The following is a 27903-nucleotide window of genomic DNA, read 5'->3' on the forward strand; positions in this document are numbered from 1 at the left end:
TGTGTCATATGTCTTTTACCCTCTAGCTGCTCTTAAGAATTTATTTTTATTATTGGATTTGAGCGATTCAATTATGATAAAGAAATATTTTGAGGGGAGAATCAAGGGAACATTAAAACAGATGTGGGTACTGGGAACAGAGGTTAATGGTGACACTACACAGCTTAATCTAAACAAGTCATTGCTTATTTGAGCCCAGTAATTACAATTTCTTCAGGTACAGGACAAATGTCATAACAGAGGTACTTTAAAAGAAAACCAATAGCTAGCACTTGAAGAGTGCCATATGTACATATGTATGTGGGTATGCATGTATATGTGTGTGTGTATGTTTACACAAAGTAGGTGCTCTTTAAATGTTAACTATTATATAAATGCACACACACACACATTTTATACTAACAACAACCCTATGATGTAGGTAGTATTATAATCCTCATTTTACACTTTTTTTTTTAAGATGGAGTTTTGCTTTTATTACCCAGGCTGGAGCACAATGACACAATTTCAACTCATTCAGCTCCGCCTCTTGGGTTCTAGTGATTCTCCTACCTCAGCCTCCCAAGTAGCTGGGATTAGAGGCACCTGCCACCATGTGTGGCTAATTTTTGTATTTTTAGTAGAGACAGTTTTGCCCTGTTGGCTAGACTGGTCTTGAACTCCTGACCTCAGGTGATCTGCTCACCTTGGCCTCCCAAAGTGCTGGTATTACAGGCATCAGCCACGCCACCCAACCTACTCATATTACTTCTAATCCTTAACGTACCAGCCCATGCCTGTTTCTTAATCCATGTTTCTTTTAACTTTTCATCATTCTTTGCCAATTACTTAACCTACCTGTGTCTCAGTTTCTTCATTTGCATCGTGAAGCTATTAACAGTAACTACCAAACTGCTGTTTTGAGTATTAAATGAGATGATACATTTGTAAAGTGCTCAGCATAGTGCCCAATGCAGGGAGAGCACTCGGTAAGAATGAGGAGGTGGTATGGTTAGTGCTGTTGTTTTATGCTTCCTTCCTCCTGGGCGTTCCTACTTGGTTCATCTGAAGCATCCACACTGTCCTACAAAGCCAAGTTAGCATGCAGCCTGCTGCCCTGATCATGCAGTCACAATCTCTGTTTCTGCTAACAGTCAGTAAACACAATTTAGCATCTCAATGGGTTTCATTGCTCCACATAGGCTCGTTTAGACTTTTCAACGAGATTAACTCATCACTCATTCAGTTCATATGTTGTCTGAGCACACCACCAGGTGCCAAGGACTGTTCTTGTTTACTAGGGTTAGAAAGGTAAATAAGAAAGGTGAACATTAAATCCCTGCCTCATGGATCTTATGTATGAGGGTGGGGGAGACAAATAAAAAGTAATATAAATAAGTGAAATATGTGGCATGAGAGATGAAAACAAGGGACACAGATACAAATAAAGCACAGGAGGGAATAGGAAGTGTTGGGGATATCACACAGTTTGGATATTGAGGTCAAGGAAGACTTCACTGTGTGAGCAGGATTGTCTCACCCATTTGAGAGGAGAGGAACTTGATGCTCAGAGAAGGGTAGTGAATTTTTTCATTTCACGCAGCATTGGTTTAGAGACAAGCTAGAAACCAAGATTCTCCAACTTACAGACCAAGACGTATTTCTACAGTGGGCAGAAGCTGAACCCTATTTGTGCTCCTCAGAGGAAAGCAATGGCCCTGTAGTCCTCATCACCATTTCCCATGTCGGAAACTGCCTTTGTCTACCTCCTCTTAGTTCTTCTCACCTTTATAATCTACTCTTGCTGTTTCTAAAAAACTTTCATAATCCAATGGCATAAGAATTTAGGGCTAGCTCAAGCCAGTTGAGTAGCAGCAGGGTAGGATAGACTCAACCACATCTTCATGCAAGTTAGAAACAGCCATCCCCTGAGGGCATACGATGGCAGCTCCCATGGGCATATGGCTGCGGAACACAGGGTAAATTTCAGCTCTCACCCACTCCCTGCAAGGACTTTTGTGCAGCATACAACCTTTACCACCATAAATGGAGGCTTGACACCTCCCCTGATGCATTTCTGTATTTCACACATCATTTATCCTGTGAAAGTCGCATAATAGGTACTCAGTGAATCATGGATGATTGAATTCTTTCTCATTTTTCACTTCCTATGTGATGGAGATCCTTTATATTTCAGTTCATGGTAAAGGACAAAAATTATTTGTCAAAATTGATTAAGCACCTACCATATGCCAGGCACTGGTCTAGGCACAGGGGGTACAGCTGTGGAAAATGGACAAAAATCCCTGCATTTATAGGGTTTACATTTGTAAGATACATTTATGTATCATTTATCTCTTCTTAATGGAAGAGCCAAATGAAAAATAGGTATGTATATATACATACATGCACATATACTATATACTGTATGTATACATTCTTATGTAATATATACTATATGTATATATACTTATATTTACATATACATATACATATATAGACTATATGTGTATTATATATAGTATATTGTATATATGCTTATATACTATATATGTGTAGTATATATAGTACTTCATATATATGCTTATATATATGTGTATCATATAGAGTAATATATATGTTTAGTATGTTAGATTGTTATATTGCCAAAAAAAGAAGTAAAATAAAACACAGGAAGGGGAATAGAGTTTTAAGGATGTTTTAGAAATACTGGGTAGAGGCTGGGCACGGTGGCTAATGCTTGTAATGGAAGCACTTGGGAAGGCCGAGGCTGGTGGAATCACCTGAGATCAGGAGTTTGAGACCAGCCTGGCCAACATGGCAAAACCCCGTCTCTACTAAAAATGCAAAAGTTAACTGGGTGTGGTGGTTACAGTGCCTGTAATCCAAGCCACTGGGGAGGCTGAGGTAGCATGATCAATTGAACTGGGGAGGCAGAGGTTGCAGATCATGCCCCTGTACTCCAGCCTGGGAGACAGAGTGAGACTCCATCTTAAAAAAAAAAAAAAAAAAAAAAAAAAACGTTGAGGGTGAAATACCAGGTAGAGTGGCCAGGGCAGGGTTCACAGATTGGGTGACTTTAGAGGAAAGGTCTGAGTCCAGTGAAAGCACTACTACGGGAGACAGAACAAAGTTCCTGGAAATGTTCACATTCTAATCCTTGGAACCTGTGAATATATTACCTTATATGGCAAAATTGACTTTGCAAATGTGATTAAGTTAAGGCTTTTGAGATCTGGAGATTATCCTGGACTATCTCGCTGGGCCCAGTGTTATCACACGGATCCTTATGCAGGAGGGAGTGGGTTAAGCCAGAATGGGATTTGAAGATGCTACACGGCTGGCTTTGGAGACAGAGGAAGGATCTGTGGGCCAAGGAATGAAGGCAGCCTTTTACAGTTGGAGAAGGCAAGGATACAGTCTCTTGCATCGCTTCCAGAAGAAACACAGTTCTGACGACAGCTTGATTTTAGCCCGGGAAGATCTATTTGGGACATCTGACCCCCAGAAATCTGAGAGAATATCAAATGTGGTACTTTTCCTTCTTTTTCCTGGCAGACCTGATACACCTTTGAACCTTCAAAGAATGTAGTAACCAATGACATGGTGAGACATTTCGTACATTATTGTGAAGAACTTAATGTAAACTGCATGTGTGGAATAGAGGTTGGGGCTGAATTAAAATGTGAGGCTCTGAAATGTGAGATAATAAATGTGTGTTGTCTTAAGTCACTAAGTTTGTTATGACTTGTTATAGCAGCCACTGGAAACGAATACAGCAACTGTGTGGCTATCTGGTGGAAGACATACTCAGGCAGGGACAGCGGCAAGTCTGCAGGCACTGAGATGAGAATGGGTCTGCTGTGCTCCAGGATGCCAGTGTGACTGCACTGAGCCGGAGTCAGTCAGGGAAGCCTGCAGACACAGGGGCAGAGTGCAGATGACATGAGATGACATGACACACTGTAACCCAGAACAAGGACACTGGCTTCACCCCAAGTGCTAGGAGATCCCCCTGGAATCTATGAAGCAGAGAAGGGATATCGCCCAGTTCATGTCTAAACAGGACCACTCTGCTCGCCCTGGGGGAGGGGGTAGGCAGAGGATGTAGGGGTGTAGTCAGAAGCTGTGGAGCAGTTAGAAGGATTGTGCTGTGATCCAGGAAAAGATTATTTTGACTTGGACCCAGGCGGTAGAAGTGGATAAGGGTAAGAGGGCGAGAAACAGTTACATTATGAATGTATTTTGAAGATGGAGCTCATTAACCAGAAAAGGATAAATTTGATACATGTAAGCTGAACTGGAAGAGATAGTGAATAAAATTCCTTTGTTATTAAAGTTTTTGGTTTTTTTTTTTTTAGGCAGAGTCCCACTCTGTCGCCCAGGCTGGAGTGCAGTAGTGCAATCTCAGCTCACTGTAGCCTCCGCCTCCCCACTTCAAATGATTGTCCTGCCTCAGCCTCCTGAATAGCTGGAGCTCCAGGCATGCACCACCACGCCCAGCTAATTTTTGTATTTTTAGAGATGAAGTTTCACCATGTTGGCCAGGCTGGTGTCAAACTCCTGACTTCAAGTGATCCACACACTTTGGCCTCCCAAAGTTTTGGGATTACAAGCGTGAGCCTCTACACCTGGCTGATCAAATTTTTAATGTGGAAAGACTGCACTTGCAGTCTTTGGAGATAAGAGGTAGATACGTTGGTGATGGTCCAGGGTCTGAATAGAATGCCCTGGGTTCACATCCTGGCTTCTCCACTTCCCAGAAGTATGTCTGTCCTTGAGCAGAGTGTTTCACCTTCCTGTGCCTCACTTGCTTCCACTGCAGTATGGGGTACATCACAGAAATTATGTACCAAAGCGGGGAAATGTTTGCAAGACCTAGTGCCTAATTCACAGTAAGTGCTTTTAAAAAATGCACACAGTACAGTGCTCTCTCATAATCTAGAATGCATTGATTTTTAAAGATACTTTCCTACTGGTAAAACAGTTGAAGAGTTCAATACAGAGAAGGATTTGGGAACAAATGAAATTAAAAAACCTGCTCCTTTCCTGCGGCACAAGTTCACAGTATAACTGGGCTGCTGACAAATTTCTCTTGGTCCCATAATAGATTGTCAGAGCTTCATTATCAAATAGTTGCTGTATTTACCAATGCTGTCTTTGAAAAGGGGGACTGATCCTTCTGTCTTTTAAAGAAGAATGAGTATTACACGACCATTGAATATTTATAACCTCTCTCCTCTTTTTAAAGCTGTTGTTATCTGACCATGCTAACGTCAAAACCACTGGGTCCAGGGAAAACTCAGATGTGGGAGAATATCAGATGTGGTACTTTTCCTTCTTTTTCCTGGTAGATCTGACACACCTTTGAACCTTCAAAGAATGCAGTAATCAATGACATGGTGAGACATTTCGTACATTATTGTGAAGAACTTATTAATGTAAACTGCATGTGTGGAATAGAGGTTGGGGCTGAATTAAAATGCGAGGCTCTGAAATATAACAAAAAACACAGAGCAGAGAGAGGAGAGAGCCCAGCGAAAGACACTTTGCTGATCCAGGACTTCACTCAAGAGAGCCACATAAAAGAGAGATTATTGTTCAAGTAGGTTAAGGTAACCCTAGTGTCTTAATTAAAATGTCTTTAGCAAAAAGGAAGAAGAATAGTACTTGAGGTTTGGGGAAGGCGTCAATGAAAGAGAAGAAATGTACGGGGGGGGGATAAAAGAGTGTAATTTAGGTTAAATATTGTGAATACCTCCCTAAGCAGGATAATCTTGAATTTCAATCATACAAGATATTTAAGAATTGGTTGAACAAAGGGGCAATTGACTTTGGCGGTTAGCGTGGGGGAGACAGCTTTCTAATTTTAGAGTTTGCAGCCATAACATTAAGAAGCTAACGAACAAAAACAAAGCATGTAGACAAAGCCAGGAGAAATAAGGATTTGAAAAATGGACCAAATCGATTGAGTTCCAGCCTGAGTGCTTCCTTTTTGTGAATACAAGGGCAGTAATCTGCATCTTCTCCCTCTGTCATTTTATCTGAGAAAGGAACGTGCCATTCTTTTTCTTCTCTCTCTCTCTTTTGGCATTCCTTTTTAAAAATTCTGAGTCCTGCGGTACACATGCAGGATGTGCAGGGTTGTTAACATAGGTAAGTGTGTGTCATGGTGGTTTGCTACACCTATCAACCCACCACCGAGGTATTAAGTCCAGCATGCATTAGCTATTTTAAGGAGAGGATTTATTTTACCCTTGTTGGAAAACTCAACTAGGGCTGGCTATCCTGAGGATCACCTTAAGATTCTACTTGAGAACCTGAGTGTTTGTAAGAATAGAAAAGTAAAGAGACACCTGGTTTTATATTTGATACAAAGTCAAACACTGTTTTTCTCTGAGTCTGTCCTGGAATAACCCAGTGACAGCCACCATCGTCTGCATGTCCCCTGGAACCGCAGCATGTGATGTGAAGTCTCAGCGCAGGGTGGCTGCACCATCCACATCAACAGCCAGCACTGGCTCCTGCCAGTTAACCAGGCAATCCAGCTGCCAGGGAGAGGAGACCTGTGTCCCTTCCAATCTGATGATTAAATACATCAGGTGTTAGGTAAAATCCCAAGGCTATTCTCTTCTCTGAGGTTACCCTCAGGAGAGGGAAACTCAAACTCCTTTGGGAAAAAGAAAAAAGAGCTTGCCATGTGGTATTACATAACATGTATTAAATAGATACTACTTACTAAAGTTTAAAAACTAAAGCTTGTATTTGCATGGTAATGGGACCTGGCAGATGAAACCTGAAGTTGATAGAAACTACTCCAAAACCATCGTCTAACCTGTACTGAAAAATGACACGCATAATGTACAGAAGGCACCATTGCCATGTGCGTGTATGTCTGTGTGTATCTGTATGTTATCAGGCAGGTAGTGTAGACCAGGAGGGAGAAAGGAGTGAGTCAGTGAACATGGTATCCCAGTTAGAGAAACGGCACAATGAAAGCATGAAGTCACGATAGTGTGGCATGTTTGGGCAACACAGATGTGGTTGGAACCAGAAAAGTTGTGATCAGAGAGACGTGCTGGAACAATGGGAGGATGTCCTGCCTGCACAGGATTAAGTTTGTTTCCAGTGATGATTTTATTCCAGTGATTGGTGATTTGTCAATAGGTTACAGGACTTTTAACATGTTCATAACCTTTGATCCAGTAATACCACTTTTTCTAATCTATTCTAAAGAATCCTCATTAGGGAAAAACTAGCAAGCAAATGAACCCCTATCCACGATGTCACTTTATTTGCCTTTTATGTATAGTAAGAGACAATTGGAAGCACTTAATGTAAAAGCAGGCCAGGTGCAGTGGCTCACTCCTGTAATTCCAGCACTTTGGGAGGCTGAGGCAGGAGGATCACAAGGTCAGTAGTTCGAGACCAGCCTGGCCAACATGGTGAAACCCTGTCTCTACTAAAGATACAAAAAATTAGCTGGGTGTAGTGGAGTGCACCTATAATCTCAGCTACTCAGGAGGCTGCGGCAGGTGAATAGCTTGAACCTGGGAGCTGGAAGTTGCAGTGAGCCAAGATTGCAACATTGTCAGCCTGGGTGACAGGGTAAGACTACATCTCAAAAAAAAAAAAAAACCAAAAAACAAGCATATCAAGGGAATGAGTTAATAGCTGTGGATACATCCACAGGAGGTATTGTGCAGCAACTAAAATTGTATTTACAGAATCTGTGACGTGGGAGAAAAGAAAATTTGGGAAGTATCATTAGGTTCAAAAACCAAAATGCAAAATTGGTCAGACCCTTCCATTTCAACTTAAGCAAAAAGTGTATCGCAACCTGAGAGGAAGTCCACTAAAATGCTCTTCTGTTGGTCGGATACAGGATTGAGCAAATTTACTTTCTCCTGCGTTTTAATATATTCTTTTAGCGTTTCTCTGATGAATCTAGTCTATGTGAAGTTTGTTTTTTTTTTTTTTTGAGACAGAGTTTCGCTCTTGTTGCCCAGGCTGGAGTGCAATGGCGCAATCTCGGCTCACCGCAACCTCCACCTCCTGAGTTTAGGCAATTCTCCTGCCTCAGCCTCCTGAGTAGCTGGGATTACAGGCACGCGCCACCATGCCCAGCTAATTTTTTGTATTTTTATTAGAGACAGGGTTTCACCATATTGACCAGGATGGTCTCGATCTCTTGACCTAGTGATCCACCCGCCTCGGTCTCCCAAAGTGCTGGGATTACAGGCTTGAGCCACCGCGCCCGGCTGCTATGTGAAGTTTTTTTTAAGTTAATCTGGTGTGGCAGTATAAGTCCAATATATAGCCCATCCCTCCTACCGAATGCTAAGCTAAAACTCTGGGCAGACCCACACTCAAGCGCATGCATGTACACAGCCCATGCAGACACACACACACATACACACACAAACACAATTGAAAACTGTGAAGAGCGAAACAAAGCAGTTGGATAGATAGACTGAGGGGAGTCAGAACTTGGAGAAGTGATTTCACTGGGGAGAGTTTCCCACGTGATGTTTTTCTTCTTTGGGTTCCAGTCATACTGCAGGGGGCTGACTGGGCAAGTGGCTAAGACTCCCATCGAAATTGCAACTTTCTGGCCAGAGAAACCAGGAAAAGGGAACCCTGTGGGGAAATCTTGAAAAAGAAAGAGGTTGTTGTTGTTGTTGTTGGCCGTGGTGATTCTCTCCTCAGCTAGTATAGTTTGGTACATAATAGGTGCTTAATAAATATTTGTTGAATAAATGAATTAAATTTTTGAGAAAAAAAATTGACCTTGGAGATTGACATACTATCTCCCAGGAAGACCAATGCAACCAGCCTTCTTTCCAGTACAGGACAAGTTCTGTTTCTCCACTAGACACCAGAGGAAGTAGTCTGCATTTAGGAGCTTTTCATCCGAAAAATAGGGAAATTCCTGTGTTTACACACTAGAGTCATCCTTAGTGCAATGAGCATTCACAATGTGACAGGGTGAGGAACTGAAAACAGGTAAAGAAACAGCTGAATTCTCTCTCTCACTCACTGTGTATGGATTCTGGGGCATTTGCTTATTGAGTGAAATTGTAGATGGTTTTTTTTTTACAGTTATGTAATTCATTCTCTCCTCTGACTCTATGTTCCTTTTTATCGCTTTCTCTTTCTTCATTCCCCGAGTGTGTAGTTAAGGCCATGGCTGGGAAATATCAACATGATACACATCTGGTATACACTGTGCTTGTGGCAATGGCGGAGGCAAAGGAACACGAAGGAAGGATCCTTGGGTGGAAAAGCCAACTCTGTCCACGCCTCACCTGTGTATCTTTGTGTTGCGGAACTTTCTTCTTAGCTGACCTGCAACTGAGTTCTTGTCACACAACCAGGAAAGACTAGACACGTAGACTGGTGAGAGAGAATTTATTGGGCAAAAAGGAAAAATAACTCTCAGCAAGGCTAGAGAGGGTCCTGCCTGGAGGTCTCCCCCTTCACAGATTGAATCCCAGATTACCACCCAGAATCAAGAGAGGGCAGGACCCACCCCCTCCTCCCAGTGCGCAGGTGGGCATTATTCAGAAATAATCGGTCGGGAAAGGGTTGGCTTCATCCAGGACCAGCTGTCCAGTTTTTCAGCCTTCGGGCTATTTTAGGCTAAAAGGCAGGGTTTTGCTGGGGACTCTTGGCTGTCTCCTGCATCTATCATTTGGGCTTTCCATTATAACACATCAGGACAGTCTCTGCATTTCTTTGCCTTATCACAAGACCAGAGAATGCATACCCATCCTTAGGAGAGTCCTCAATAAATGACTGATGGGAACTGGGATATAAATCTGCCAGCTCCCTTGTGTCTCTGAGTCACAGGTTCTGCCCTGCCTCCTGGAATTCTCCCGTGGAAAGATGCTTGTTAATGCTTTCCTCATCAGCTGCCCTCCCCTCCCTGCCTCACTTCCTCATTCGCCTACCTGAATTTCCTTGGATAAGCCACCAAATAAAGTACTTGCTGTCAAATCCTCATCTCAGGGTCTGCTCCTGGGTAGCACAGACTAAGAGTCTGAGGTCCTGGTTGTTGTGAATCTATTATTCAGTGGGCTCACGTACCAAAAGGAAACCAGAAGTCATGAAGATCCCTCAGGTGGCCTCTAGGAAATCAGGGAAAAGATGAGGATCGTAGCAAGGAATGAGGTCATAGAGAGGGAAGGGATGGATTCCTGGTAAAATTTCTCAAGTGGAATCTATAGGACTTGGCAAGATCTTGTGGGTGCAGTATGGTATAAACCAAAGACACCATTCATAGGATGCAGACGCCTGACCCCCAGCAGCTGAGCAAATGGAGGCAGGAAACCCCATGGCTTTGGAAGGAATATGTGGGAAGGGCAGGATTTTCATTATTATCATTATTATTATTACTGAGAGTTGTCTTGCTCTGTCACCCAGGCTGGAGTGCAGTGGCACGATCCAGGCTCACTGCAACCTCCGCCTCCTGGGTTCAAGCGATTCTCCTGTCTTAGCCTCCTGAGTAGCTGGGATTACAGGTGCACGCCACCATACCCAGCTAATTTTTGTACTTTTAGTAGAGATGGGGTTTCACCATGTTGCTCAGGCTGGTCTCAAACTCCTGAACTTGTTATCCACCCACCTCAGCCTCTCAAAGTGCTGGGATTACAGTCATGAGCCACTGCACCTGCCCAGGATTTTCAATTACGTTTAGAACATGTTGATTTTTAGGTTCCTATGGATAGTCATGTATCACTTACATTGGACAGTGCCACGGGGAAGGCAGAAGTCAAACACCCAATAAATACCTACTGAATTGAAAAGAAATTTTTTCTTTCCGAGTGCAGGTTTTCTAACAGGGACTGTCTTAAAGGCCAGCCAGACATTTATGAACTCAAGCAGATGAGAAAATCATGGTAGCTGGATCATGTGCCCTCACATCTCGAGCACATGCTCAAATTAACACAGCTGTGGAGGCAGGAGTACATATGTGTATTAGAAAAGCAAGCCCATCTGCAGAGCACTGCAAGATGCCTCCAGGTGGTCACAAATAACTATTTAACATGAATCTTTTATCAGCGCCAGAGCAGATAGAGGGAAACTGTATCCATTATAGTCTCAATGCTGTCACACGTGGTTGAATTGACTTCCGACTAAAGAATCTAAACATGTTTAAAACATTTTTCACCTCCAGTGGAACTAGCAAGTCTTGATTTGTGTTGTTATTGCTCCTGATTCATGAAATATTTCAGAGGCAATTGCATCTTGGAAGTCTGGTTTGGCAAATTTTCATCTGGAGCATATGTTTTTGTTTATTTTTTAGCTAGCCGTTCAAATGTGGGGAAGTTGACATTTTAGAGCAAGTGGTAAGAATCTGTGGGGCTATTTTCTATTGCTGTTTCGTTTTGGTTTCGACTTTTCAAATATGGGCCTGGATTAAGTCTAATAAGTAGCAGAAAACAAAGCCTGTTTAAGTAAATGTGTTTTCAGAATGGTCTCTTAGCTCTGTCAGGGACAGCTCAAAGGCAAGGACAGATCCCAGGCTTTTGCTTAAAACCATTCAGTGGCTTCTTATGGTCTTGAGGACCTCAAATAATCCTTTGTAGATGAATGAGGTATGGGTTCTCCTGCCCTCAATCATCTTCCAGAGCTTCTTAGAGCTTTACCCTCTGCTCCAGCAACTCTGGTCTTCAGTCATTTTCTGCCCCTAAGCTTTTTCTCATACCATTCCCCAAGCTTGCAACATCCTTCCCTTCCTGACTGCCTGAAACTGAATGAATTCCACATATCTGCCAGATCTTAGCTTACCGGTCATTTCTTCTGGAAAGCAATGGCCTCCTGCTGAGTGGTCCAAGGGGTGACTGAGGTTGTTTATTTTATTTTTTTAACATGCCAAGTAAACACATTTGAAACACTCTCCCCTTTCAATCACATTGCTTACCCTAGGTCCCTACTGTACAGAAACTTGAAGATCTCACATTCTGATCATTCCATTGACTGTCCCTTCTTTAAAATGCTCAAGAGGTGCTTATGATGTTTAATTGGCTCATCTTTCTTTCAAAATGAAAAGCTATAGAGTAGCTTGTGTTAACCACACAACAGCTGGTTTTGGTCACTTGGCAGGTGACAGTCCAGGTGACAGAAGGATTTTACAAGGGATCTTATGACTTGCAATGAGGAACAACACTGGGGATACTCCCCAAATCGGTGCCTCCCAAAAACAGATGAAAACAGGGCTTTTACTGGGCAGGCAAGCTGAGTCACTGTTATGTACAGATGGAGTAAAGACAGCACACACTCAGTCAACTATCATGCTTCTACATACTTCTACATCCTTAATGACTATACGTTACTCATTCATGTATAGGCAGTGGTGAGTAAGCACCTCTCTGGCATAGTTTGTAGTATGGTAATATGGAGAGAGAACCAGAGGTCATCTCCAACTCAGACATCTCTGGATCCAGCCGACTTTGGTTTTGCCACGGCTGGGCTTCTTCCTGAAATGTTTTAAAATAAGAAAAACTGAGGTGCAGCCATTACAAGTGGCTCTTCTTCATAGTGCTTACCCCAAAACCCTGGGACCCGGGGTTACACTTGGACCTTTCCTGTGTTTTTGTTATTCAGCAACTACCACAATGCCTGTTCCGTGGAAAATGGTCAATAAATATCTGTTGGCTGCATAAAGTAATGCCTAAATGTATGTATTAGGTTGGTGCAAAAGTCATGGTGGAGTTTGCCATTACTTTTAATGACAAAAATAGAAATGACAAGGAATGAAATTTGCCTCCAATGTGCTTATAGTCTTGGGAGGAACAGAGTAAAAAATCCCCATCTTCTATTGATGCAATATCACTGGATAAGAAGCATGTCCAATGTGCGGTGGGAATCTAGAGGGAAAATAAGGTGATTGCAGTTAAAATGGTGAATCAAGGAAGACTTCCTGGGAGAGGTGACATTTAGGCTAAAGCATAAATAATGTTGATGTGCTAGCCAAATGGAGGAAGCTACTATATCAGGAACTGAATAACTCTTATTCCTTAAATATCAATATGTGTGGCCAGGCGTGGTGGCTCAGGCCTGTAATCCCAGCACTTTGGGAGGTCAAGGCGGGCAGATCATGAGGTCAAGAGATCAAGACTATCCTGGCCAACATGGTAAAACCCTGTATCTACTAAAAATATAAAAATTAGCCAGGCTTCGTGACCCACGCCTGTAATCCCAGCTACTCAGGAGGCTGAGGCAGGAGAATCACTTGAATCTGGAGGTGGAGGTTGCAGTGAGCCAAAGTTGCACCACTGCACTCCAGCCTGGCAGCAGAGCAAGACTCTGTCTCAAAAAAGAAAAAAATTCAATATGTGCACAAATTTTCTCATACACACATAATTTTAGTAAAACTTTGGAGAAAAAAGTTTCCAGAGTTTTAGGGCTTTGTTCCATTTTTGGAAACAGTAATTTTAGAACTCTCTGCTTTCCTTTACTTATTCATTTTGTCTATCTCTCAATTTCCTTCTTGATTTCTGTACCTTTGTGTCTTCGTTAATTAACGTTTTCTTTCATTTATTCATGCATGAAACCAATGTGTATTTGGTCTATGTGTCAGTTAGGGCAGGCTAATTACTCTAGCGAACCAGCAGTTAACAACCAACCAATCCTGTTGGCAGGGAACTGCACTCTGTGAAGACATTCAGAGATTCAGACTTCACCTATCTATGGTCTCCACCCATTCTAGAGCAAGCAAACAGGATTCGAGAGGGAGACAGAGACACAGAAAGACAGAGAGTTCGTGGTGATTAGAAATTTCTGTTGCTTGTGGTGTTTTTCTATTTGGAGGAGTTAATGTGTTTTAGGTTTGTGGGTTAGGAGTTAGAAAAAATAGCCATAAAGGAGGTGTAATTAACCCTTTATCTCTTCCTCTTGATGGGTAATGTGCTTGCTTCCTTTTTGTTCTTTTCCACATAATATTATACCAAATACCTTTCTGAGTGTATTGTGTGTATATATTTTGATTATTCCTCTGCACTATGTTCTTAGAAGTTAAATTACTTAGTCAAAAAATATGAACACTTTAAAGGCTGTCAAACATAGTTACATTGTTTTTCAGTAAAATACCTGTATCTTTATCTTTAGCATAACGTATCTATTTACCAGCCCTTCATGACCACTGAGCACTTTATTTTTAAAAAATATTTCTCAGCTGGACATGGTGGTTCAAGCCTCTAATCCCTTACTTTGGGAGGGCAAGCATGTGGATCACAAGGTCAAGAGATCGAGACCATTCTGGCCAACATGGTGAAACCCCATCTCTACTAAAAATACAAAATTTAGCTGGGTGTAATGGTGTGCACCTGTAGTCCCAGCTACTCAGGAGGCTGAGGCAGGAGAATCACATGAACCAGGGATGCAGAGGTTGCAGTGAACCAAGATCATGCTACTGCACTTTAGCCTGGTAACAGAGCAAGTCTCTGTCTGTCTGTCTGTCTGTCTCTCTCTCTCTCTCTCTCTCTCTATATATATATATATAATGTGTGTGTGTGTGTGTGTGTATATATATATACACAAACACACACACACATTATATATATATATACACACATATATACGTATATATATATACACATATATATACACACATGTATATATATATACGTATATATGTATATATACGTATATATATTTATATATATGTATATGTACGTGTATATATATATATATATATACACACACACATATTTATTTCTCGACTTTACAGTCAACATTTTAGGCTATCAGGATAATTTCAGGGTATTTGGGGAGGAACTTTAAGACCAACTTATAAATTATAGCACTTTTTTTTTTTTTTTTTTTTTGCCAATCAGTTTGAGCTTATGAGGTTGCTCAGGTTAGCCTTGAACTGATGACCTCGCCTTCGTGAGCGCCATGACCTCCGGCGGGAACCACTTTGGACCCCCAATTACAGCACTTATAAAGGAGGAAACTAAGTGGAACCCACATCTGATAACAGATGATTCTGGGAACTGGTGATGTTTGGCGGGCAGAAGTGACAAGGTACACAAAAACAGGGAGCATCAGACAACACCAGATTGACCTCAGACAGGTGACACTGTGCTATGAAGCAGGGGTGAACTTCCATGCAACTCCAGAAAACAAAACCAAGACCCCTGAGGTAGATTTTAGTTTAACAAAAGAAAGAGGTTTCTAAAGATTTTCTGTAGATTTGGTTACTTCACAAAGCACTGAGCACCCCAGGATGAAAGAAACCAACCAAGAGTGGCGGTTTTATTCTTGTTAGAGAGACGATTTCTCTATTAAAGACCAAGTCAAAGTGGAATCACTGACATCCTGCTCATTTATTTATTAGACACAATCATGGAGCAAATACGCTCGAACAGCTACTGTGCTAACTCCATTACCTGGATTACTGAAATTCTTACAATAACCCCATATTTATATCATACTTTCTTTAGTGATATTTTAAGTGCTTTTTAGATACCTGCTGTATTCCTGTCTTGTGCTAGGCACCAGGGAACATAGCAGCAGACCAGGAGGATGTTGAGTCTGCCCTTATGGAGCTGGTAGCCTGTGTGGAAGACCAACACTGATGAAACAACGGCACCGAATGAATTAAAAGCTAAGACACTGCTCTAGGTGAAAAAGGCAAAGTGCAGCCAATCCTCACAGCAAAAGAGAGTGAGAAAGCCTAGAAGTGGTGCTTGAGCAGGGAGTCGAAGTATGGGTGGGGAGTTAACCAGGCAAAACAGGGGAGAAACTAGAAGGCAAATCACTTGGAGAGAAGCACTCAGATGAGCACCTGAAATTGGAGGATTGTTATATGTAAATTATTGTGCCACAAAAGAAATAGGACTCCAATGTAAATTTTCTCAGCCAGGCTATATGCTTCTATAGAAGGGTGCACCTCACAGATGGAGCAATTGTGAGTGCACAGGTGGACAGAGGTGGGGAAGGGGTTCTTATTCCTGACGAAGGGAGCCCCTTCTGCTGTGTCATTTGCCTATTGGTATGGTTAGACTGCGCAGTCTAAGCTAACTCTGATTGACTGCTTTGAAGAGTGCAAGAATACAAGCTGGAGTGGCGGGATGAGTAGTTTGGCAGGAAGGACAGTTATGGGACAGGTCCAAGCAGATGACCAGAGCAGGTGACTGGATGAGTCAGGACAGACCAGGGGACTAGGGGAACAGATGTGAGCTACTGATTAGAACTGGTGGAAAAGGTTGTTTATTGAAACTACAAGGAAGTTAAACTTTAAAATGGAGAATTAAAGGATAAGAGAGCTGAACATACTGATATGCTGATTCTTTGAAGAGAAACTTGGAATTCACTATATCTAACAGGACCTAAAGAGGGTGGGTGCAGCTGAGAAGCAAAGCCAGAAGGACAATGATAGCAACTGAGATCAGAGTCATCATCAGGAGCCAAGCCTGGCTTTAGCAAAGGCCTTTATCCTTTGGCAAGTAGAAACCAAGATGATACCCTTTAGGCTTAATGATGGGGAGAAGAAAGTTTTTGAAAGATCTTGCTGGCTGCTGGAAGAGAACATCTGGAATTAACGCTCAAATTTCAGACTCCCCTGATGAAACCGGTTATTTCTTTTCTCCACTCACTCTTCGGTCAAAGCAATTCCTTTTCTACCTTAAGCATATGTAACAACGGAAATGACTGAGATATTCATTACATTAGGAATGTAATGTGATGATTCCTAGATGGGGATTCAGATGATTGGTTATTTGACCTTCTATGCTTTTTTTTTTTAATTTTGAGATTGGCTGTTATATGTAAATTTTCGGTGCCACAAAAGAAGTAGCACTGGAGTATAAATTTATTTCTATGAAATGGTATGGCTCACAGATGGAACAATGGTGAGTACACAGCTGAACAAGGGAGGGGAAGGAGTTTTTATTCCTGATGAAGGTCGCCTCTGTGTCATTTGCCAATTGGCTAGGGTTAGACCTCACAGTCTAGTTTAATTCTGACTGGCTAGTTTATTGGGTTTTTAAAAATTCATTCTTCATTTATTTTCAGTAAAAATAATATCACATATTATAATTGCTATTTATGCTAATAGAAAAAATGGCTTTATTTATTTATTTTTTTTAATTTTACTTTAGGTGCACACTATATCTGGCATTTCTCCCTATGTTATCCCTCCCCACCTGCCACTGTCTTTCCCCTACCCCCCACTCCAACTGCCCCCAGTGTGTGATGCTCCTCTCCCTGAGTCCACATGTTCTCATTGTTCATCACCCACCTATGAGTGAGAACATGCAGTGTTTGGCTTTCTGTTCTTGTGTCAGTTTGCTGAGAATGATGGTTTCCAGATTCATCCAAGTCCTTAGAGAGCTTGGGTACAAGCTGGAGTGGTGGGTGGGTAGTTTGCCAGGAAGGACGGTTGTGGGACAGATCAGAGCAGATAGCCAGGGATGACCTAGGTCAAAGCAGGTGACCGGAGCAGGTGACTGGGATGAGGATGGAGCAGGGATCAGGACTGGTGGAAAAGGTTGTCTACTGAAGCTACAAAGAAGTTAAACTTTAAAATGGAGGATAAAGAACTGAACATACCGACATACTGATTCTTTGAAGAGAAATTTCGAGTTCACTGTGTCCAACATTGGCCATCACCAAAGTCTCTGATGTATGACTTTCATTACTGGGAATGTTGTTCTGTTATTGCTGGTGGTCCCTACCAAAAAGTATGCATGCATGAAGGCAACAATGTCTTGCACCCATTTCTCCCGGCTGTATGGGGGCCCTTGAAAAGCATCAAGTGGTATGATTTACAATAGCAGATTGGCTTTATGCCATTCTGTGAATCCACCAACCATCATCTTCTCTGACCCCCACCTTTAAAATGAGTTCCCGCACATCCCCTGCCGTGAGATGATATGAAGGACTAAGGGATAATTTCTGTATCCCGACGTTTTATTGTTAGCATAATTCTATACATTAAATCTGCAGTGGGTGACTTGCTTTTGCTGATATTTGCCCTCTACAATATTGAGAAAATAGATAGATGGAAATTAAGTAATATCTTGCCTCTCCAGCCTTTTAAATTTGCTGCAGAAGGTTGGATATTTGTTGACTGTTTCTTACTTAAGTAGGCAAACTTCAGCCCCAGAAGGCAATGAAGCAAACTGTGAATGTCGCCCCAGGTACTGCAAGGCTGGCTGAACCATGTGTTTGATTGCATACAAAATGTGAATTGAGTAGCACGGAGCTGTCCTCCTAGCAACTTTCTGGCACAATGAGATCAGCTGCAAAAATGGAATAAATTGGAGATTGGCTTCTGCAGTTCCATTCATTTGCAAAACTTTTCAGACAATTAAGCTGTCCCGCTGCAGTACAGGTAGCTCCTTTGAGCGAGGGGCTGGAGATTTGTTCTCTCTGGGAAAATGTTAAAGCTGTGATTATCTAGTTATACCTGAGTAAATGGGTCAAAAGACCTCTCCAGCCAAGCACAGACCTTCCTGAAAAGGTAGTCTTCAGCAGCAACCCTGGGGAGGTTTATAGCAAAGTGTTTTTAGAGCAGATGGTTCTGGAGTCAGAAAGGCCAAAATGCTGAATGACTTGGGATGAGTCTCTTACATCTTTCAACCTCAGGAAGACAGCCATGGTGATTCTGCCAGCAAGTTGTTGAATAGATTAGTGTGTTATATGTAAATTTTTGGTGCCACAAAAGAAGTGGCACTCAAATATAAATTTCCTCAACAAGGCAATTTACTTCTATAGAAGGGTGCAGCTCACGGATGGAACAATGGCGAGTACAAACCTGGACAAGGAGGGGAAGGGGTACTTATTCCTGATGGAGGTAGCCCCTACTGCTGTGTCATTCCCCTGGTGGCTAGGGTTAGACCACACAGTCTAAGCTAATTCTGACTGGCTATTTTAAAGAGAGCAAAGGTACAAGCTGGAGTGGCCGGGTGAGTAGTTTGGCAGGAAGATGGTTACAGGAGAAGTCAAAGCAGGTGATCAGGGGTCAAAGCAGATGACTGGATGAGTCAGGACGGAGCAAGGGACTGGGGGACCAGATGTGATCTACTGATTAGAACTGGTGGAAAATGTTGTTTACTGAAACCACAAGGAAGTTAAACTTTAAAACGGAGAATTAAAGAATAAGAGAGCTGAACACAATGACATACTGATTATTTGAAGAGAAGCTTGGAGTTCACTATATCTAACGTTAGATAATGATATAATGTTTATCCTTGTGCCTGGCACATAGTAAATGCTCAATAAGTGGCAATATTCTCTATGGCACACTTGGTGAATCTGGGACTAGGATGCCAGGCAAATCTTAGGGTTAGAAAGGTTAGAAGGAACTGGGTTATATCATCTTGAGTCTAGGAAGTAAGCTTCTAACTCTCCAAAGGAATAACCCTCAGGTCCCTGAACTCAAACCCAAAGGATCACCTCTTTGCATGAAGGCTGCCAAGACTCCCTATTGCCTTGGAAGTAAATCCAGTCTTCTTACCTTGACTTACAAGACTGTCCATAATTGGGCTGGGCTGTCTGTGTGAATCTCACCTTTCACTGTTCTCCCTTAACTCCCTGCCTCCCAGGAAGAAGTGTTTCAGCTTCTGCAATGCTTTGCCTTGCTAAAATATCTCCTCCTAGCAAACAAGTTTGCCCAGAAGTCACAAAAGCAGAAGAGGAAACAAAGATGATAGAGACTTGTGGTTTCCTTATGAGGGTTTTACTGTTTCTCCCTGTCATGTATTATATGATGCTAAGCCAGGGTCCAGGAGGGCAGAAAGAGAATGAAGACATACAAACTCTCTGGATGCTTCTTCCCTGTTTGAATGTCGGCTTATGAAGGAAATCTTCCAACAGGTCGCCAGCCGGGGTCAAGCTGCATCAGGCCTTGTGTTCAGGTGTGCAGAAAGTGGGATCATTTCTGTGAGATCTCACCACTTCCTCCTATTGGCCATTAGGAGGGCTTTTATGCCCTTGGCTGGATGTGATGGAAATGGGCAGGGACAGACAAAACTTGGAGTGTGGTCCTAGTTGTAGAATGCCAGTCTGGGAGACATAACAAAAGTAAACACTTCTTCACTTTTGGGAGACCTTACCCATTTCGTCTCGACATTGAGCACCCTGCCTTGGCAGGTATCAGAGTTTGGCTCCCAGGGAACAGACCCATGCAACTGGGAGATCAGCGTGCAGAAGGTCTATTGGGAAGACGTTCTCAGCAACCACACCTGGTGAGGAGGAAGGTCAGCAGGATGAGGCAGAGAGGGAGGGTGATTGAGGAGTTGCTGACTGCAGGTGCATGGAGGCCTCAGCCTTCCAGGGTGGCAGGGATGTGGGCTGGGATGTCCCCTGAGCATGGTCCCACCTGGAGGCCATGGAGTGGAGGCGCTGACCTTGACAAACCCCTGACCAGTCACTGGATAGCGCTGCATCCCTTTCCGTTTCAGACTTCATGTCAAGAATGAAAGAGGGTGAAGTTCGTGGAAACCTGTGAGGACATATTGCATGGTTTCTTTTCATGAAATGTCCAGAAAAGGCAAACATATACAGACAGAAAGTAGATTTGTGGTTGCCAGTGGCTGGGGTAAAGCAGGAGAGACTGCTAGTGGGCATGAGGTTTCATTTAAGGGTGATGGAAATGTTCTAAAATTAGATGTGGTAGGGATCGCACAACTCTGTAAATTTTCTGATAATCGTTGTGTTACACATCTAAAATGGGTGAATTTCATGGTACATAAATCATACCTCAATAATACTTTTAAAACATTGTGGGGGAGAAGGGCTCCAGCAAGACAAATTGACTCCAGCTCTCCCTTTTCACAAATCAAATGCTCAGATTTGCATTGTAGGACAATGAACACTGGATGAAGAGGCTTTCTCTTTCTGGGGTCTGCCAATTCTCTCTAGAATAGAAGCTTCATGATGGCAGTGGCTTTGCTTTGTAGGGCAATGAACACTGAGCTGCAATGAATGTAGCTTGTCATTGTAGAACAGACCTGGGAGAAGGAGAAAATCCAACTAAAGTCTTTACTTTTATCCCTTTAACTCTGTTCTCCACAAAGCAGCTTTAATTTTTTTTTATTGCAACTGGACTCCTCAGCTTAAAACCTTTCCATGGCTCACACCTCATGCGGAGTAAAAGCCAGGGGCCTCCCAATAGCCCATGTGGCTGTCCAGGGTCTGACTTCCCTTCACCAGGCCCTGACCTGTCTCCCTCCCCTCACATCACTCACCTGGCCCAGGCCAGCAGCTGCCACACTGTAGCTCAGCCATGCCTGGTGGCAGTGCCTCCTCCCCCTGCTGACTTAGCCCATTCTTCCTCCGTCCTCCACTGCCACCTCCTTGGTGGTTGCTTTCTGGCCTCCCTATCTAAAATATCAGCACCCTCTCCCCCTAAGTACTTCCAGCCCCTCTTCCTGTTGATCTTTTGTCTTGAGCCATATGTGTTCCTCTCTTTCTCTTTCTCTTTGTGTGGTTTCCCACCTCTCTCTAGAATAGAAGCTTCATGAGGGCAGGGGCTTTCCTTCTTTTAGGCACTGCACTATCCCAGATGCCTAGAATTATACCTGGAAGAAAGAAAGGGTTTGATAGATATGATTTGAAGAAATGAATGAATGAATGAATTATTTAGTTAATATAAATCTACTCTCTCTCCCCTTCTCACATTCTTTATTTCTTTCTGCCTTCCTGTTTCCCTTGGCCTCCACCCTTCCTTCCAACCTTCAACCCCTCCTCTGCCCCTCATTCATTTAGGGATCTTCCCTTTATTTCTGATATATGTTCTTTGGGGCTGAGTGATGTGGTGTTTCCAGATAGCATGACACTTGCTTTTAATTCACTTTCAATTTCCCTTAAGATTGAAAAATGGGGAGGACAAAGAGATTTTAACCATCAAATGCCCTAAAACAGAAAGATGAAGACCCCACTTAGCTGCATGACACCTGAGAGGTGTTCGTGTAGGGGTGACAGTCCTCCTGTAATAGAATCCAGCATGCAGGAGGCTCACTGGAGACGCAGTACTGGCCCTTTCCACGGAAGCAAGGCTGGATGAGGCTGCTGCAGGCCTCGTGACCCAGGCTAAAGATGCTATGGGTTATTGTCCAGAGGCTGCTGTGGGGGAAATCCCACAAGACACACGTGGCCCAGTGTTGGCGGTAGCCCCAGAACCTCACTCTCCTCTGCACACCTCTGCTTGCCTGTGTCTGTTCCTGTGACTGAGGGGATTGTGTTCTGCACACTGGGAGTGCGAAGTGTGTGGCATATGTCCTTGAATCTAGGCAGCTGATGTATGTCTGTTGCATGTGCATCTGTTCATGAGTGTGTGTGTGTGTGTGTGTGTGTATATCAAATGGATTCTGGTGTGTGTGTAAACCCACATGTGCATAAGCGTGTGCATTTGATGTGAGAGAGAACATATGACATCTGCTTGCATCTAGTGAATCTGGAAAGCTGGAAAGGGCAGTGTATCTACACGTATCTGTGTTCTATATCTGGCCTTAGGCCACCCACAGCCAAATTACTCACTCCTAATAGGGACCATCATTTTCTCACTTCCTCCATCCTGGTGTTAATAAGACTCATCCTTCACTTTTCTGTGGTTCTTCAGAGAGTGCAGACCACTTTTACATGCAGTTTCTCATTTCATTATGATAACCTAGAGGACAGGAAAATCACCTTCCTTTACAGATGAAAAAATTTCCTTTGACCCCTCTGTGTCCTGCCTCAAGGGGAGCCGTGTTGGGTCTCCTCTCTGAGGCTCAGGTGGCCACTGATTCTCTCCTCTTGCACCTCCTGTGAGCATATCCTCTGCTCTCCTCCATCTTCATTCATTCACAACCGTGTTTTCTTTCCTCTGATCCCTTCCTCCTCAAGGTTAGCCTCACTCCTTGTCTCCCCTTTAACTGAAAAAGTTCTTTCCACATCTCTCCTTTCCTTCTATGCCCAAGTCCTCACTGTTCATGTATTTCCCTAGCACACACCCAAAGCTGCTCCTTCTAAATTTAGCCGTCACCTGTTCGTGGTCAAGCCCGGCAGCCTCCTTGCAGCATCTGTGCTGTTGGAGGGGCCCCTTGCTTTGTGTGATGTGGTTGTGCACTGTTCCTTTTTGGAATCCTCCTCTTGGTCCTTCTGGTTTTTCTTCTTTTGCTGACGAAATTTCCGTGGCCTTTGCTGACCTTTTAGAAACACATCGAATGGTTGCATTCCTCCCCTTTCCCTCTTCCTGTAATCCGGGTTGTTTCATCTTCTCCATCTCCTGCAGCTACTCTTGCACTTGGGTGATTGTGGCATTTTTCTCCTTCCTAAACACAATTCCTCATGTCCCCTAGAAATCTCTGCTACGTGTCCAGCAAGCTCCTCAAAGTCAACGGGTCTGCTCTAGCACTTGTACCCCAAATTCTTTTTTAAACCTTTGCCCACTTGGTAATGGCAACACACCAGAAGGCAAGAGGTCTTCATATTCCCTCCTTCACCCTGATCTTCATTTCTTTCCTGTTCACTGCTCTTCTGCCTTTTATAAACATCTCTTGACTTGATCACATTCTTTTTATCACCACCATTTTTATTTTGTCTTTCTCTGAGTTTCTGGCCCCAGACTGGCACCCTCGTAGGCTTAATGCACGAATTGACAGATGCAAATGCACACACACACACACACACACACACACAGAGTTGTCCCAAAGCAGGGTGTATGGATGTCAGTCAAATTAGGTATGATAGTTCCTACATGGCGCCAGTCACACAGAGACATATGACAGAACACACAGACTCATTAGCACAGACTCAATCAAATGTTGGTACAGCCACAAATGTAGAAGTAGAAACGCATAGTTATAGATATAGACAAATCACAGACAATAATAGAAACAGAGCCACAGATCCAGAAACACAGAGCCACAGATAAATATTTGCTGAAGTTTCTCCCAATGTAAGGCAAAAAGTTAAGCGTCAGATGAAGCAGGATGTCCCGACTTTAGTCATTCCTATAAGATGCCCACCATGGTGGGTCCAGAGAGGTGACATACATGTGGTGGCTTCTTGACAATCAGCACCTGCAGCAGGACCCCACCCTGTTCCTTCTAGGTGCTGTTTTTCAAGGATCAGAGACTTCTGCTTCTTTTCTTGGGCACTTTAGATCCAGGGATTAACACAGTTAGTTGCATCAGTTGCCATACTTCTGGGATGTGTTGTAAGAATCAGAGAAATAGACGGGCAGCTGTGAACTTGATTAGCTGGTGAGCTGGGGAGACACCAGAGGTAGGATGGGGTCTTGGGGACCTCACAGCTCTGGACACCCATGAGGACACAAACATCACCCACTTGTGGGCATGAAAACACAAGCAAGCCCTTCTTGATGCACTGTGCAAAGTTTATTATTGATGACACAGTATGCTTTGTCATTACTATGGACACATTTAGACATATGTTGTCATCATGAACTGAGGCCTATGTTTGCTCTAGGATGAAGCCTGTTCACCAGTCCTTGACATCTGCACAAACTTTACATCTTCTTAAAGTAGTTGCCTAGACCGTGTTCTTGTCTAAGCCTCAAGATATTGCACATATTTTACATATTACCTATTTTTGCTACTCTTAATAAACCAACAGAATCTTCATGGATGTTAAACATCAGTTTCATATAAATACAGCTCTGTCTAATTTTCTTTTCTTTTTTCTTTTTTTTTTTTTTTGAGACCAAGTCTTGCTCTGTCACCCATGTTGGAGCTCAGTGGCACAATCTCAGCTCACTGCAACCTCCGCCTCCCGGATTCAACTGACTCTCCTCTCTCAGCCTCCTGAGTAGCTGGGATTACAGGTGTGCACCACCATGCCTGGCTAATTTTTGTATTTTCAGTAGAGACAGGGTTTCACCATGTTGGTCGGGATGGTCTTGAACTGCTGACCTCGTAATCTGCCCACCTCAGCCTCCCAAAGCTGGGATTATAGGCGTGAGCCACCACGCCCGGCCCACCTTCTCTAATTTCCATAGTCTTCTCTTTGCCTGTTTCACCCTGGCTTTCTGTATGCTCTTTGTTTCACATTGGGGTTGTTTTGGGTGGTTGGCTTTTTTGTTTGTTATATTATTCTTGCTTTTGATTCTCACTTTCTTAGAATCCAGTTTCTTTGCCTGCATATTGTGTCCTTTTCACTTCCTAAAAACCAAAGCGTCTTTTACTTAGTCTCTTTCATTGAGATTTTAATAGTCTTCTATGATCAGTATAGTGTATATAAAATAGAATACATTCAATATGATACTCTATATTTTTCTGCATAGCTTGTCTGAAATATTCTCTCTGCTAGCTAGATAAATTGTAGCAGTTCTTATGCAACCTCTCCTAAGTTTCTTCATTGATTAAGGAGGGAGAAGATTTACTTGAGAGGTTTGTTGCAAATATTAGAGCTGACTCAGGCCAAGTGCCTAGCACACTGGCCAGCATATGCTTACTATATCATTATTATAGTAGCTTGGGGTAGTGTGGTGAGGGCAATGGAGCGATGATGATAGTGGTTGGAACACGGTCTTCACAACTGCTTTGTTGGTCATGGCCCAAGAGTATCTCCTACTAGCAAACCCCAATGTAACCTTGTCCCTGCTATGGAACATTTAAGATGGTTTTCATTTTTTGCTCCTTGTAAATCATGTCTCACTAAATGTCTTCCTTCATACAGTTTTATTCTTCTTTTGAATTTAGCATTTGGATGCATTCCTAGGAGTAAAATTACAGAGTGAAGGGATATATACATTCATAAAGCTCTCAATAAATAAACATTGCCTGATTGCTTTTCACAAGGGTGATATGAATTTATACTCCCACCAAAACCAAGAGAATGGCTATTTATAGATACTTTCGGAGCCTTAGCTTATCTTGTTTCCTGTTTGAATTTTACTACATGAATATCCCTTTAAAACTATCTCACACACACACACACACACACACACACACACACACACACTTTTATGGGGCCTTGGGGCCAAAGACGGAATGAAACTATCATTTATTACATGATTTTGATAGAAACCTGTTGTCAAGTTTGAGATGTTTACTTCTCATGATGCAGAAGACAATTTTAATTAGTATGTGGCATTAGATAAGATCAGTTTGCACATTGAAATGATACTCTTGGCTGGGTGCGGTGTCTCACGCCTGTAATCCCAGCACTTTGGGAGGCCAAGGAGGGTGGATCACGAGCTCAAGAGATCGAGACCAACCTGGTCAACATGGTGAAACCTTGTCTCTAATAAAAATACAAAAAATTAGCTGGGCATGGTGGCGTGTGCCTGTAATCCCAGCTACTCAGGAGGCTGAGGCAGGAGAATTGCCTGAACCCAAGAGGCAGAGGTTGCGGTGAGCCGAGATCGCGCCATTGCACTCCAGCCTGGGTAACAAGAGCGAAACTCCGTCTCAAAAAAAAAAAAGAAAATGATACTCTTTTTCAATTTTCTTTCAGTCCTCTGATTGGATAATGGAGGAAGTCTTAGCTTGGTGCTAACACTCCTTTAACATCGCTCTAGCCCCTTTTAACCTGTAAAATTAGGAGCTTTCTATGGATAACAGTTTCTAGCAAAAATCTAATAGTGTCATTAGGTTTCCAGCATGTTTATTTTTATGTCTCCCTTCCTTCTATGTAAAGTGATACTGATGTTTTATTTAAAAGGATGGAAAGTTTTCATTTTGAACACACTTATTTAATTAAAAAGGTGGGTTACACATAGAGCAAACACCCTGACAGTGTCACTCCAATGACTGAACTCGGGACATGCGACTGGGAGAGTGCATTCCAACAGTTGCCCCACTAGTTGCAATCGTAACACATGTCCCTTGACAAAACTCTGAATGAAAGTCTCCATCATGCCTGACACAGTCTGGGACTTTGTGATCCTCCCTTTATCCCTGTTCATTTGTGAATGTAAGGACCTTGCAGTGGGTCATGAAAAGAGTTGCTTTTTATTTTTTATTTTTTAATTTTTTTGAAGACTCTTACAAAGTATGAGTTTTTTTAAAAATGCCTATCCATTACCCTAGAGAAAAATTACCTATTATCGGAAGAATATCTAAAAAAAAAAAACGATATTCAAAGGGTACAGGTGCAGGTTTCTTGCGTGCACACATTCTGTAGTGTGAAAATTGGGCCATTCGGTGAACCCATCACCCAAAGGGTGGACATTGTACCCAATAGGTGATTTTTCGGCCCTTACCCTTCTCCCACCCTCCCACCTTCTGAAGTCCCCAGTGTCTCTTATTCCACTCTGGATGTTCACATGTACCCATTGTTGAGCTCCCACTCACAAGTGAAAATACGCGGCATTTTTCTCTTTGAGTTTCTCACTTTGGGTAATGTCTTCTGGATTCATCCATGTTACTGCAAAAGACATGATTTTATTCTTTTTTATGTTTAAGTGGTATTCCGTGGCGTATACGTGTGTATATCTGTATGTGTATGTGTGTGTGTGTGTGTATACCCCTATGTGTGTGTGTATATATATATATTTATATCTCCCACATTTTCTTTAGCCTGTCTTCTGTTGATGAACACTTAGGTTGATTCCATGTCTTTGCTATTGTGAATAGTGCTCTGATAAGCACACAAGTGCAGGTATTATTTTAATATAATGATTCCTTTTCCTTTGGGTAGATACCCAGTAGTGGGATGCTGGGTTGAATGGTAGTTCTATTTTTTGTTCTTTGAGAAATCTTCATACTGTTTTTCATAGAAGCTGTACTAATTTACAATCCCACCAGCAGTATAAAAACATTCTCTTTTCTCTGCAGTCCTACCCGCATTTGTTGTTTTTTAGAATTTTTCATCATAACCATTCTGACTGGTATCAAATGATATCTCTTTGTGGTTTTAATTTGCATTTCTCTGGTGATTAGTGATATTGAACATTTTTCATATGTTTGTTGGCCACTTATATGTGTCCTTTTGAAGAATGTCTGTTTATGTTGTTTGCCCACT

The 27903-nt window shown here is 42.6% G+C and overlaps 1 protein-coding gene across 3 annotated transcripts in view; it reads left to right on the forward strand.

Annotated features, from left to right (window-relative positions):
* The window catches only part of CDH13 (cadherin 13), a 1362211-nt gene that overhangs the window by 613632 nt on the left and 720676 nt on the right, over positions 1-27903 (forward strand). The gene's annotated exons all lie outside the window — the stretch shown is intronic.

The sequence above is a fragment of the Callithrix jacchus genome, chromosome 20 (assembly GCF_049354715.1).
Source record: "Callithrix jacchus isolate 240 chromosome 20, calJac240_pri, whole genome shotgun sequence".
In the NCBI taxonomy this organism is placed as follows: Eukaryota; Metazoa; Chordata; class Mammalia; order Primates; family Cebidae; genus Callithrix; species Callithrix jacchus.